Here is a 15,945-nt window from a genome sequence, read left to right as displayed (position 1 = left end):
ACATTTTCAACTGACATTCTTGGACTCTTTGCAGTTCCCTGACTTAGGTATATGTCTTCAAGGCAGCTAACACCTGCCTAGAAATGTGTATTATTGGTTGTGTCTCCTTGGCTTGCCTTATATAAAATATTGAACCTTTCTACCATCTCATTCTTATTCCTAACTACATTTGCTTCCATATGCCTTATATCTTGGTTTTGATCTCCACTGAACAGGCCGAGCATATCAAAAATATTCAGATAGAGCACAACATTATTTTCATCCTTCCCCATTTGCAGCCAATGTGAATTTCCTGGGATCCAATTTGTTTTAAGATGCACATATCGTTTTGAGGCAGGATAGAAAGACAGGATAAGTCTTGAGGATGTGAAGAAGGGAAAAGAGCCCAGTCCCCTGGAATTCAGTTAAAGCTTATTGCCAGAAGGAGACCAAGAATTCCAGCACAATGAGCAAGGCTTAGAGCATTTCTCCCTTCCCAGATGTGAAGTGGTCGTTTTCTGGGAGTCCTACTGGAAACCCCATTCACAGAGACACAACATGCTCTAAACTCCTTGTGTTAATCCCAATTCCTTCATCAGATTATAATTCCATCCAAGTCACCTCAAATACAAGAGAGAGACAGAGACAAAGAGACAGACAGACAGAGAGTGACAGAGGCAGAGAAAAGGTTTTCTGGCAACCCTGAGATGTAAACTGATGTTTGCCTCTTGGCTCGGTTTGTTAGTGAGATTATTTGGTGGCTGAGATGTACCCTAAGAGTAGTCTAAATGGTACATATGGCTAATTCTAAACCAATTGCTTGATTGTCCTCGCTCAATGAGCCTGTATTCACACTTCAGGACTTCTTACTTTCCCCTACTCTCCCTTGGAAAGCCCACACTCCATAGGATCTCACTGTCTTCTGAGAGTCTCTCTTAACCCTCATGCGTATGCCTATATTAAAGCATCTTGGACAAAAATCCTGGGGTTGGAGAGATGGTTCAGCAGTTAAGAGCACTTATCTTGGAGAGGCCTTAACCATCTATAACTAGAGTCTCAGCAGATTTGATGCCTGTTCTAACCCCTGCAGATATCAGGCATGCATATGGTGCACATATATACATGCAGGTAAAATACTCAAACACACTACTCCAGCCAGGAAAGCTAGTAGGCTAACTGCAGATCTGTACCTCTCCCTCGGCTCTTCCAAATCCAATGTTCCAGTATTATTCCCAGTTCTGTAGCAGGTTACCTGGGGTGACCTCATTTTCATTTCTGCCCCCATCTCCAGTGGATCACATAGATCTTCCCCCTCCAACTGTCCTCACTCCGTAATCATTGCTTTATCCCTTCTACCAACCACATCAGGCATTCTCTAAGAACCTGTAGTCCACTCTGACCCACTAAGTTGATAGGCTAGCTATAGTTCTTCAACGCTCTTCTCCTCTGAGTCCAGCCTCGAACTTACACTCTGACCCCATTCCCAGGGGACTAAGCAGATTTGGGTGCAACACTCTACTTCCCTCCATCCTATGGATACCCACAGCCCACCCATAGCTCCTCCCTATTCCTAAATGTCAGCCCCCAATACCCAGAAATTTATTTTACCTGGAAACCCCAGCAACCACACCAATCAAGATCCCAGAAGAATTTCCTACCAGGCAACATATAGCCAGCTCACTCTTCTAAGAACTAGAGAGCATAACCAAGGAACAAAACACCCACGCAACAAAGACAACACCAAATATCACCACCTAGAATTACAATCTTCCCAACCCCAGATGCAGAGACACCATTGTAAAAGCACAGTCAATAACAACCAGGGCAGTATGCTTCCACCAGAGTCCAGCAACCAGACCACAGTGGGCTCTGAGTCTTAAAACATGGCTGAGACACAAGACAAAGAACTTAAAATTGTCTTTATGAATACCATAGAGGTCCTTAAGGAGGAAATGAATAAATCCCTTAAATAATAAAAGAAATCCATGGAAAGACAAATAGTAAAACAAAAGAAAGAGAGAAAGAAAAGAAAGCTCAAGACCCCAAAGTGTAAAGAAAACCCAAACTAAGTGAAATCTGGAATGAACAGTTTAGGAACTAGCACCAGAACCTCACCAACAGAATACAAGAAAGAGATGACAGAATCCCAGGCACTGAAGACATGAAGAAGAAATGGATCCCTTGATCAAAGAAAAGTATCTTAAATATAAAAAAAGAATCCTGACATAAAAAACAGAAAATTTAGGACACTATGAAAGACCAAATATAAGAATAATAGGAATACAGGAAGAAGAAAAAAAAACCCAAGTCAAAAATACAGAAAAAATTTCTTTTTCCTTGCTTTCTTTCTTTCCTTTTCTTTTGAGACACAGCCCCGTTTGTCCTGAACCTCACTGTGTAGACCAGGTTGGGCTCAAACTCACAAGGATTTGCTTGCCTCTGTCTCCTAAGTGCTGGAACTAAAGATGTGCACCACCATGCCAGACCAATAAAATATTTTCAACAGAATCATAGAAGAAAATTTTCTTAACCTAAAGAAGAGATACCTATCAAGGTACAAGAAGTTTATGGAACACGGAATAAACTGGATCAGAAAAGGTAGTGCCCTTGGCACATAATAATCAAAAGACTAAACATACAGTAAAAAGAAAGAATATTAAAAGCTACAGGGGAAAAATACCAAGTAACATATAAAGACAGACTTGTTAGGATAACAGATGACTTCTCAATGGAGACTCTAAAAGCCAGAAAGCCTGGACAGGTGTTATACAGACACTAAGAGACCATAGATGCTAACACAGACTATTATACTTTGCCAAAATTTCCATCACAATAGATGGAGAAAATAAGATAGTCCATGATAAAAACAAATTTAAACAACATCTACCTACAAATCCATTCCTACTGAAGGTTCTAGAAGAAAAACTCTGACCTAAAGAGCTTAAACACTCCCAAGAGAACACAAAAAATAAATAATCCCAGACCAGCAAATCAAAAGAGGAAAAACACACATGATTCTGTATATAAAAGAAAATATCAGCATTTCTAATGACTTCCACTCCCATTCATTTTCTGAATCAACAAGACTGATAAACCAATAAAACATGGAGGGGGAGTATCCAAATCAACAATACCAGAAAATAAATAGAGGAAAATAACAACAGACACCAGGGGAATCCAGAGAATCATAAGGACATAATTGTAAAAACCATCTCTCTACCAAATTGGAAAATCTAAAAGAAATGGGTAATTTTCTTGTCTGGTAGCACTTGCAAAACTTACATCAAGAGCAGGTAAACAATTTAGACCTATAACCTCTACTGAAATAGAAGCAGTGACTAATATCTATCAATTAAAAAATGCCCAGGGACCGTATTAGCACAGAATTATATCAGACTTTCAAGGAAGCGTTAATGCCAATACTCTTCAAATTATTCCACAAGGCACAAACAGAAGGAACATTGCCCAATTTGTCTTATGAAGCCACAGTTACTCTGATACCCAAATCACATAAAGAACGAATAAAGAAAATTACCAATTTTTATTATGACCATAAATGCAAAAATTCTCAATAAAATACTCAATAAAATAGAAAATTGAATCTAAGAACACATCAAAAAGATCATCCACCATGATCAAGCAGGCTTCATCTGAGAGATATAGAAATGGTTCAACATATGTGAATAAATAAATATAATTCACCGTATAAACAAACTGAAAGACAAAAATGATATGATCATCTCATTAGATGCAGAAAAGGCCTCTGACAAAATCCAACACCCATTCTTGATAAAAAGTACTGAAGAGATTAGGGATAAAAGAACTATACCTTAACATAAAAATGGCAATTTACAGTAATCCCATAGCCAACATCACCTTAAACGGAGAAATTTAAAATTCCACTAAAATCAGGAGCAAGGTAAGATTACTCACTCTTTCAGTTTGACCTCTTAGTTGACCAGTAAGACAAGGAGATCAAACAGATACAATTTGTAAAGAAGAGGTCAAAGTACGTTTAGTTGCAGATGCCATGATCGTATAAATAGGTGTTGGAGGAGACCGCTTGTTGGTTCCTGGCTGCTCAGCCCCAAAATAATCACACAAAAACTGTATTATTTAAATCACTGCTTGGCCCTTTAGCTCTAGCTTCTTATTGGCTAACTCTTACATACTAATTTAACCCATCTCCATTAATCTGTGTATCGCCATGTGACTGTGGCTTACCAGGTAAAGTTCTGGCTGTGTCCAGCATGGCTATGTGGCTTCTCTCTGTCTCTACCTCCTTTCTTTCAGCATTCAGTTTAGTTTTCCCTGCCTAGCTCTGTTCCTCTATAGCTCTGCTATAAGCCCAAAGTATTTCCTTTATTAACTAATGATATTCACAGCATACAGAGGGGAGTCGCACATCACATAGGTGACCCTAAAAATTTCACTGAGAAGCTCCATAGCTGATAAACACATTCAGCACAGAAGTTGGACACAAAATTAACTCACAAAAATTAGTAGCCCTCTTGTATATAAACGACAAATAGTCTATGAAAGAAATCAGAGAAACAACACCTTTTACAATAGCCTCAAAAATGGAAAATATCTTGGAATAACTCTAACCAACTAAGTGAAAGTTATATGATGATAACTTTAAGATACTAAGGAAAGAAATTGAAGAGGCTATTAGAAGATAGAAAGATCTTCCATATTCAGGTGTCAGTGTGGTTAATCTAGTGAAAATGAGCACCCTACCAAAAACCCCATCAAAATTCCAGCACAATTCTTTACAGATCTTGAAAGGATAATTTTCAACTTCATATGAACACACACACACACACACACACACACACACACACACACACACACACAAGCAAGGATAACTAGCACAATCCTGAATAATTAAGGAAGTGTTGGAGCTATCGCCAAGCCTGATTTCAAGTTGTAGTACAGAGCTAAAGTAGTAAAGTCAGCATGACAGCAGAACAAACACACACAGATTGATCAATGAACTTGATTAAAGAACAGGATATAAATCCATACTTCTATGGGTACTTGGTTTTTTTTTTTAATGAAGAATCCAGAAATACATACTGGAAAAAAGACAGCATCTTCAAGTGGTGCTTATTAGACTGGATGACTGAATGTAGAAGAATTCAGAGATTCATACTTAACCCTGTACAAAATATAACTTCAAATTAATCAAAGAAATATTACCAGATATACTGAACCTAACAGAGAAGAATGTGAAGAATAGCTTTGAACTCATTGGTTCAGAAGGAAAAGACATTCTGAACAGAACACCGTAAGCATAAGCACTAAGATCAACAACTAGTAAATGGGACCTCTTGAAACCGAAAAGCCTCAATAAACCAAAAATCTCCGTCACTTGGACAAAGTGTCAGCCTACAGAATGGGAGAAGATTTTAGCCAACTACACATCTGGTAAATGGCTAATATCTAAAACATATAAAGAACTTAAAAAACTAGATATTAAATAAATAAATAACCCAATCAAAAATGGAGTACAGATCTAAACAAAGAAGTCTCAATAAAGGAAACTCAAATATCCAAGAAATAAATGTTCAACGTCCAAGCTATTAGGGAAACGCACGTTAAATCTACTTTGTAATTTTCTCTTACATATATCAGAACGGCTAAGACCAATAAAACAAGTGACATATCATGCTGGTGAGGGTTTATAGTAGGGGAACATTCCTCCATTGTTTATAGGAGTGCAAGCTTGTATACCCACCTTGAAAATCAGTGTGGTAGTTCCTCAGGAAGATGGGCATCAGTCTACTTGACAGTTCAGGCATACCACTCTTGACATTTACCCAAAAGATGCTTCATCTCACAGAGATATTTCCTCAACTATGTGCATTGCTACTCTATTGATAGTAGCCAGAAATTGGAAACAATCTAGATGTCCCTCAACAGAAGAATGGATTTTAAATGTGACACATTTAAATAATGCAGTATATTACTAGCTATTAAAAAAATGAAACCATGAAATTTTTAGGTATTGGATGCAACTAGAAAACAAGACCATGAGGTATGCCAAACCCAGAAAGACAAATACGGCATATATTCACTTACACATAGGTATTAACTCTTAAGTTAATGATAACCAAACTACAGTCCATAGAACTACATAATTTAGGTGTAAAGGATTGGAGGGACAGATAGATCTTTAGGAAAGGTAAATAGAATAGGTAGTTATGGATGGATATAGGGGTGGGACGGGGAGATCAAGTTAGGAGCAAGAAGAGAGAAGGTGATGAGAAAGGCAATATGGGGAGGGATGGTTAACATTAAAAGTCATTTCAGGGGTAGTATGGAAACCTAATATAGTCAAAGATTCCTAAAATATATACAGATATAAAGATGATACAAATGGTATCACCGATAATTGGGGGACACATAGCCCCAAGTGGCCATCTCTTGTCACCAAATGAAGCTTCCAGTACCCAGATTGTCTTATAGTTTATTGAGTTGTTGGCCAAAGAAAACCCATTGGAATCCCCAAACAACCCAGACTATTGCTGAAACTATAGGCTGCTTGCCACAAACTGACAGCAAGGCCCCATTGTTGAAGACAAAACCTACATATTGACCACAGAGAAGTCAAGCTGGTGATTATTTAGAGCCTTCACCCCTATGTGCTAGTGTTTTTAGTACAGGAGGTACTCTGTATGCTACCAGGGAGAAAGGTAAGCATCAGCCCAGCCGCAGATCCTTTCTTTGATCTCCAATGGTCTCCTGCCTGCAAGATCTGCTAGGGCAATGGTGGCACAAAGCATGTATGAGTAGACAACTAATATCTCATTTGACTTAGGCCCACTTCATGAGATGGGACCCATACCCAACACTGAGACTAGATAGCCCAGAGACCTAGAGTAAAACCGAATATTACTGTTCTTTAAAAAAAAAAAGACTAAAAAACTACTAATGACATTTTACTCTACTCATAGATCCATGCCTCATTCAGCCAGCATCAGATAATCTTCCTTCTGCAACAGAAGGGAGCAAATACAGAAACTTATAGCCAGACATTATGCAAAGAATGAGAGACTTTGGAACATGCAGCCCTACATAGGATCAAATCCATCTCATCAGGGCTCAGGGAACACTGCAGAAGAGGAGGCAGGAAGAATGTAAGAACCAGAGGGGATGGAGGACACCGAGAAAACAAGGTCCTCTACATCAATATGATCAAAGCACATATGAGCTCACAGAGGCTGAGGCAGCATGCACTAGTCTGCACATAGCCTCTATTTATAAACTATCACTTCCAGTTTAGCATTTTTATCAGATCCTTGATTGTATGAGTAAGTGTGTCCATTTCTTGTGCCTTCTCTTGGACTCTATTTCCTTTACTTGGTTGCTTTGTCCAAGTCTCATATGTTAATTTTGTTTTATCTTACATTTTATTTCATTATATTTTATCTCATTTCACTAATAAATAATAATAAAAGCCTGTTTGTTTTCTTTCTAATGAGAAGCAGAAGAGAAGTAGATTTGGATGGGAGAGGAGGTCGGTAGAACTTGGAGGAGTATAGGGAGGAGAAACCATAATCAGGCTCTGCTATGTGTCTTAGTCAAGGTTTGAATTGCAGTGAAGAGACACCATGACCACAGCAACTCTTATCAAAGAAAATATTTAATTGAAGTGGCAGCTCACAATTCAAAGGTTTAGTCCATTATCATCAAGGTGCAATGTAGCAGTGAACATGGTTCTGGAGAGGAAGCTGCTACATCTGAATTCTGCAACAGGAAGTGATCTATCTCACCAGGTTTGACTTGATCATATATGAGACCTCAAAGTCTGCCTCCAGAGTGACATACTTCCTCTCACATGGCCACACCCACTCCAACAAGCCACACCTCCTGATTGCCACTCCCTTTGGGGGCCATTTTATTCCAAATCACCATAGTAAATGAAGAAAAAACGTATATTCAATAAAGGGAAAAACTATGTTATGAATTTATATGTACATTTGTACATATAATTATATTTGTATAGCTATGTTTTATGTATATTTTGATCATGCATATGCACCTTCCAACAATCTGTACTATTGAATTATGTACTATTGAATTGTACTATTCAATTATGGTTGTGTGTGTATCCTCTGACATGTATCTTTTTATCCAAATTTTATAATTTTTGACCTATGGCTATCAAAAACACCCACTAATTGTGTTGATTAGTTTTGTTTTTTAGTTTATTTATTTTTTATGTATACAGTGTTCTGTCTGCATGCCAGAAGAGGGTACCTGATCAAATTACAGATGGTTCTGAGCCACGTGGTTGCTGGGAATTGAACTCAGGACCTCTAGAAGAGCAGCCAGTGCTCTTAGCCTCTGAGTTGTCTCTCCAGCCTTGTATTGATTAGTTTTATTGTCAATTTGACACAACCTGGAATCCTGAGAAGGGTCAATCTCAAGTGAATAACCTCGATTTGGTTGGCCTTGTCTTTGAGGAATTGTCCTGGCTGCGGACCTGTGTTAGGAGAACCCAGTCCACTGAGAGTTGTTCTCTCTCTAAGAAAGTGGTCATGAGCTGTTCCTCTAAGTTAGCTGTTCCTTCAGGTTCCTGCCTTGAGTTCTTGCCCTGAATTTTCTCAGTGATGATAGACTTTGACCTGGAAGTATAAGTATAAATAAACTCTCCCCCCAACCCACGCAAAAAAAGTACTAATGGATACAAAATAAAATCTAAACTAAATAAACACATAAATAAAAAAAAGCCTGACTCTACTTCATAAACTGGCTAATGATGAAATTCTTTCAGTGTAAAACCAATGAACATGACTTGGTCTGAGTTGAGACCCTTAAAAACTCAGGGAACTACTTAAAATATTGAAGTGGCTGTTTAGCTCTGTGGTCCTCTCCCCTTACCAATGACAATTTTAGATCTTTCCTACACTCTTTTTTCCCCTTCTGTCTTTCACTATTTTTCCAGGCATACTATCTTGCTTTGAGTGACAGCTTGAATTATCAGCATAAACACATGAACATGTAATAGTTGATCAAGTAATATTTTTTCTCGCTTTGCTTTATGCCAAATTTTTACTTCAGACTAAAAAAAACAAGTATAATGAGATGACAAGAGATTTTTTTTAATCATTTTATTAATTGGACTCAGAATTCCTTTCATGGTGAGAGAAGTTTTGGGTGAAATTAATTTGAAATTTCAGTGGAAAGCAGGATGCTGTGGTGGCTCAACAGATAGGTTCTGCAATCAGGCTGCATTAGTTCAAATGTCAGCAACATCGTTAGCTATGTGATCATGGAAAAGTTATTAGACCTTTTCGTTTGCTCATTTGTAGATTGGGTGATAATGTTAGTCGTTAATAAGAGGATGCTTCAGTACTGTGGCAATGCCCATGAAAACAGCACAGTGTCTGAAAAAGGAAATATAGCTATTGTCATTTTTGTATTAGGAAGAGGAAAGGTTGCTCAGCCCAAGACAAAGCGGAGGCAGGGGCTTCTAGAGGGATGGAGCAAACTTGAAACAATAGTGTAAGAAAAGACTGGCAGAAAGTCCTTTGAACATAGTCCAGAACCAATATTTCTTTGGTCGTATTCTGTGATGACCTTTCCAAAATCCTCCTCCAAAGTCAGTAAGTCCCCTAAGCTCAGGGCACATTCTTCCCCAGCCTCTTAGACTGCACGCTAGAGAGCGTTGGTTTCCCATCTATGTCAGGTTGTTATCATGGATATTGTATACTTGCAGCAGCACTAACCAAGATGGCAGAGGGGTGCTTGGGAATATGTGATCCTCAGCAATTAGTTCTCATTTTTGATGGTCTTACATTTTGGAACTCAGATCAAGCCAGGTTTTCTCAAGTCAGGAGAATGATCCTCCCCCCCCCGCCTCCCAAGCTGATATTCTGATTACTAAGTAATATTTTCTTTTGTCTTCATAGTCTAATATATTAATTAGCACTGGATAGAAATTGAGAGAAAATGGTTCAAACCAAAGTCCTATAGGATGGAAGAAAATTCCTTTCCAGTGGATCTTCTCATTGAAAAGTTTTGCCTATGTGTATAAATCTATTATTTGTCCAATCTGCCACAATCTTGTCACCTTGCTGTCTGCAATTTGTTTATTTTATTTTGTTTATTTAAAAGGGTATGTCCTTAATACTTTATAAGTTTCCTAGAAAAATAACCATCTCATAGACCTCTCATTTTCTCCATATTTTATATGACTATTGTTTACTCAATTACGTGAACTCTGTAATTTTTTACACTCTTTTATTTAAATTTTTTTATTTTACATACCAACCTCAGTTCTTCCTTCCTTTCCTTTTCCTCCCACTCCCATCCCCTCCCTCCATTCACTCCTTAGAGGGGCTGAGGTCTCCCTTGGGGTATCAACAAAGTCTGGCATACCAAATTGAGGCAGAACCAGGTCCCTCCCTCCTGCATCAAGGATGAGCAAGGTAACCCACCATAGGGAATGGGCTCTAAAAAGCCAGTTCATGCACCTTGGATAAGTCCTGGTCCCATTGCCAGGGGCCCCACAAATAGATCACGAACACACAACTGTAAAATGGTAGATCATGATAGTTATGGTGTTAGAAAAATTAACACTAACACTGCACTGCAGTTACAATCATCACTACAATAATCACTAGGAAATAATTTCAAGCATCCCTTCCATGTCTGGATACAGTATGAGAATCCAGTGTAAATTCCCAAACTATACTTTCTGAAACAGCCTTTACTAACCCAGTAATCCCTCCTAAGGAGGTTACTCAAGAATTCCTCAAACTTTCTCAGATACCCAACTCTTCCTAGTTCTTTGTTATGTAAATAGATGTGACTTTTGTAGTTAGGGCCTCCCTCTTCCACACCTTTCTCAATCCTCTACTTTTGCATCACAACAGAATAGTTCCAGCAAAGCAGGACTCTAAGTGGGCAATAACACATTATCTTTAGGAACAACAAGAGGAAAACAATACACACTTATGTTCTCAGGATGGAGTACCTACTTCAGTGGCAGAGATCTTGCCTAGCATGTTCAATTCCCTGAGTTTATTGGACCAAAATATCAACTTTTTTCCCTTTGTCATACCCAGAAAGTATTTTTACAGAAACCGCCTGGGATGCAATCATCTATGAGCTTTAAGTTTTCCAAAGTGCTGACCATCACATCCATCAGTCCTCACACATCAGTTGGGATCATGCTTTCTATTGTTCTTGGAAGACTTGAATGTGATCAGTCACAAAGGTTTCTTCCCAGAATGTTTGTCTGTCTCATTCACGATGTCATTCCTGTCTAGATACTTCCATGTTGTCAGAATATTTTTTATACATTTGAAGAGAGTTCTTAAATAGTATAGTAATTTCATTTTTGAAAGACTGGATCAATTTTATAAATTTTAGTTTAATTTATATTTCAATTTTACCTAAACCGTCAAATATTTTTGCATAAAGTTGATGATATATTTTTGTAGTATTGGTACCTTCATTACCTCTAATCATTTTCTTCTTGATAATAACATTGTCTATAAGATCAATGTCCCTATCTTTTCATTCTGGAATAGACCAGAACTCCCTTTCTTTCATATCACCTTCTACAAAATGTCTACTTTGTCTCTACCTGAGATTGCTATCATAGATTAAAGGTGAATACAAATCCTTGAATATTCTTTCTGTGGTGTGTGGATCCTAGAGTTCCTTGTCTGTAATCTGGTACAATAACTATGGTAAATAGGATAGAGCCAAAAGAGCAGTGGCTAGTTCTGGGCTTTGGCTTTAAGAGGATCCATAGTTCCAACCTCATCCACTTGGTCCTCTCTGATACTATGGAGAAAAATCTGACTCTGGCTAATGACATCTTGCAAGGAAGTTCTGAGACTACAGGAGTTAAAGAAAATTCACGTGGATCTCAATATGCAGCCACACCCATCATGGCACAAGGGAGGTTAATGAAGTCACTTAAGTCTACAGAGAAGACTCACACTTGCTCATGATCCCTGAGTCACGCTCTGTGGTGTAAACCCTGCCTGGAATTTTTACTCACAGAATTGTGCTATGTTACAGATTTAGGCACTAAAGTTTTCAGAGTGCATTTCACAGTCATGCAGAACAACAAAGGACGGCTTGATTCATATGAAGCTGAGTTCCCATTGCTCTTCTGCATCTCTCTGAATATGTGCTCTACACATATGAAAAGTGTTCCTATGGGCTTTCCGAGATTTTAGTGGGATGCTGCCATGAGCATTAACATAAAAAGGATTGGCCTTTGTGGTGAAGTAATTGATAAATATAAACTTACTGGTTAGAGAAGACATGTATTGACTGATTTAATCATTCTATGAAAAATCATGGAGGGAGAAAACAAATGAGATACGTTTATGGGTGTAGAAGGAGATTGTTAGTTCGTTCCCCAGCTCCAGAGCTGAATAATCACTGCTTTTACTTGGTTAATGAATAAAGACGCATATGGGCTTTGAAAAAAATAACAAATACATGTATTGATCCCAGCCCCAATTTCTAACCAAAGTCTCCTAAACTCTCTGTAATATCCTACAACAGGGGTGCTAGAAATATCTTTGTTCTAGTGAGACAATTCTTTGTGGGCCTTTAGAAAACTCCAAGGTAGGAGTTGGTCACCTGGAGGAGCCAACTGTAGGAATAGACACAGCTCTAACTTGTAGGTAAGAAAGAGAATTTCTAAGTTACATTAATCACCAGTAGCTAACAGTACAAACAGTCATCCTCCTTAAAGAAAAGCTGTGGATGTCTTCCATGTATTTGAACATAGCAGGGTTCTTAAAAGGTAGTATACTGAGATAATGCACAGCCGCTTCTTGTCTCTTCGCCCACAGTTTGTCCCACGTGTCTCTTCTATCTGGATGCTCATTGGTATCCTTTATAATAAACTGATAGATGAAAATATTTCTCCTAGTTCTATGAGGGACTCTAGTAAATGAATATGCTCTCAATTGGGGTTCTGTGAATTATAATTTATAGATAGTTGATAAGATGTGTAGGCAAAACAATGCAGGGCCTGGGTTTGGTATTTGGAGTGGGGACTGTCCCGCGCTACCGTCTCGCCAGCAAGAACCACGCGGTACACATAGGATACTTCTGCAGTAAAGCTTTAATGCCCCTTGGGAGAGGGGGCATCAGCCAACATGGCGGAGACCCAGATAAGATGGAACCCAACCCTTATAAAGGAAACAGTCCTCGCTTCTGACGTGTCACTCTTGGATTGGTTCACTGCCCATTATCCCAGATGATGCCTCGGGAGTAGGCAGGGACGCAGCAGTAGAGAGTTACCAAGCACGTGCGCTGGGATTAAAGGCGTGTGCTACATCACCTTGAACTCACAGAGATCTGCTTGTCTCTGCCTCCCAGGCATTGGGACCAAAGGCGTATACTACCACGCCTTGAGGTCACAGAGGTCAATCTGCCTCTGCCGCCCAGGCATCAGGACTAAAGGCGTGTACCGCCACACCTTGGGGTCACAGAGGTCAATCTCTACCTTTGTTCCTAGAAGCAATGGAGAATGTGGTCCGGCCCTCCACAGGGGACCATTTGGGAAACTGAGCTCTCAACCTGTAAGATCTGACACACTCATTTGGTGGCCTCTGAGGAATGTCCTTGTGCAGTTGAATGGGAAGGTAAAAGTGATCTCATGTGTGCTAGGTGTTGTGAGAAGATAATAGGAAAGATTGTTGCTGTTTTTACTTACCTTCTCAGAGGGGCAATATTCCAGCTTTCTAGAATGGAGATTATTTTTTTTTTGAAGTTAATTTCTGGGGAAGAAAATGAAAATTCCATATAAAAGCCACTTTCTAAACACAGCCTTTTCCTCAAGTGTTACATAGAACACAAGACTATAAGTGTCAAAAATGATAAAAACGAAACAAAAAAATGAGAAATGAATTTCTGAAAAAATACTGAAATGCCAACTTAATAAATATTTATTAAATCAATAAAATGCTCTGTTGAAGTGTAATGGTTTTATTTACTTATGGACTTGGAATGTCCTTCACTATATATAGGGAATTGTTAATAGCTAGGAGCATGATGCAGGAAATATTTTAATATATCCTGTGAGGTATGCACTTTAAGAACCTATTTTTGTCCTACAAAACTGACGTTGGGAAGTGCTGCCTTAAATTTCAATGAGTTCTACACAATTATTAAATTCTGGCTCTAGAAATAGCCAAGGATCCAGCATAAGAATAATTACCCTGCATGTTATAATTACAAATTATAGACAAAATTAAAAATCCACATATATTTAAGAATACAACGTTTAGTTAAAAAAGAAACAAATCTCAAATAAACTTGATTCTTAACATTTTTGCTGGCCTGTTCTTCAAAAACTGTCTGGTCTATGCAGTATGGGTGTAACCAGAACGTGAGTGAAAACTATAGAGCAATTGCCGTAGAGTATCAGAGATGGAAGATGAGGCCACCATGGCAGCTTGGAACTGTAAGGGCTAGAGGAGGATACCAAGAAGGCAAGGCATGAATGAAGGTCATAAGAATTCACAGAGACAGGCCGCATGCATAAGACATGAAGAGGTCTGTACCAGGTCCGCTGTGTATATACTATGGCTTCCAAAGTTTAGTGTTTTCTGGGATTCCTTAGTGTGCAAATGAGTGGATCTCTGATTCTTGTGTTTTTTTCTTTCTGTTGGTTTGTATCTCGTAGTAGCCTGTTCTTTTTTAATGAGAGACAGAAAAGGAATGGACCTGGATAGGAGGGAATGTTGGAAGGAACTGGGAGTAGAGGGAGAAGAAACTGTAATCAGGGTATATTATGAGAAAAAAAAAAAATCCATCTTTTTTCTTTGTTTTTTCCTTTTTGGTTTTCCAGACAGGGTTTTTCTGTAGCTTTGGAGCTTGTCCTGAAACTCACTCTGTAGACCATCAGGCTGACCTCAAACTCATAGATATCCGCCTTCCTCTGCCTCCTGAGTGTTGGAATTAAAGATGTGCACTACCACCAACCTGCAAAGAATCTATTTTCAATAAAAGGAAAAAATGCAAGAACTAAATTACATAAAAGAGGAATTCACATTGAGCAGAGCACCACAAAAGTCTCATGTTCTAGGTTTTTCTGAATTGGACACAGGCATGAAGAGAACTCTAAGTAGTTAGGGTGATATAAATTGGGGAGGGACACACACACACACACACACACACACACACACACACACACAGAGAGAGAGAGAGAGAGAGAGAGAGAGAGAGAGAGAGAGAGAGAGAGAGAAAATGCAGCAGCTGACCATCCTAAGAGATGTTTGAAGCCTGGGTCTTAGCAAATTAACATTATTAAAGGGCCAGGCAGGTAGTGATGTACACCTTTTATTCCAGCACTTGGGAGGCAGCAACAAGTGGATCTCTGTGAGTTCAAGGCCAGAGTGAGTTCCAGGAAGGCTCCAAAACAAACAAAAAACAAAACAAAACAAAACAAAACAAAACAAAAATCCTTTATTACTGAAGGAAGTGAAAACAAACTCCTCAAAACTCTTTAAAAGAAAATCCCCAAACTTAGAGTTTTGGTAATATACGATCCAGTATGCTGTTGGGGACTGCAGATCCTGAATTTTCTATGACCCCTTGCCTGCTGGAGTAAACATCTTGTTTTCCTGTGCCTGAAGTTGTTCTGGGCATGAGACACTCATGAGTTCCTGATGGCAGGGGGAGTGGTTTCTTGTGAGTTTACAGCAGAAAAGGCCCGAGATGTAGCTAGGTCATGGTAATTAGTCAAGGAAAGCCCCATAATAAGGTGCGCTGAAACACAATAAAATTGGCATTCTTGTTTCAAGGATGACCCCCCCCCCCCCCCGCCGTGTGTGTTTCAATCTCCAGCCCCTTGTCCAACTCGTGAACTGTCCCATGGTAGACAGGTGATACTGTACATAAGCCTCCAAAATTGTATAAATTTGTCTTGTCCCTTATGTGATTGAGAGTCCCAAAGAGAAAAGTATCTAGTGGATA

This window comes from Myodes glareolus, chromosome 3 (assembly GCF_982192425.1).
Source record: "Myodes glareolus chromosome 3, mMyoGla1.1, whole genome shotgun sequence".
NCBI lineage: Eukaryota > Metazoa > Chordata > Mammalia > Rodentia > Cricetidae > Myodes > Myodes glareolus.
Note: the sequence above shows the minus strand (reverse complement) of the source record.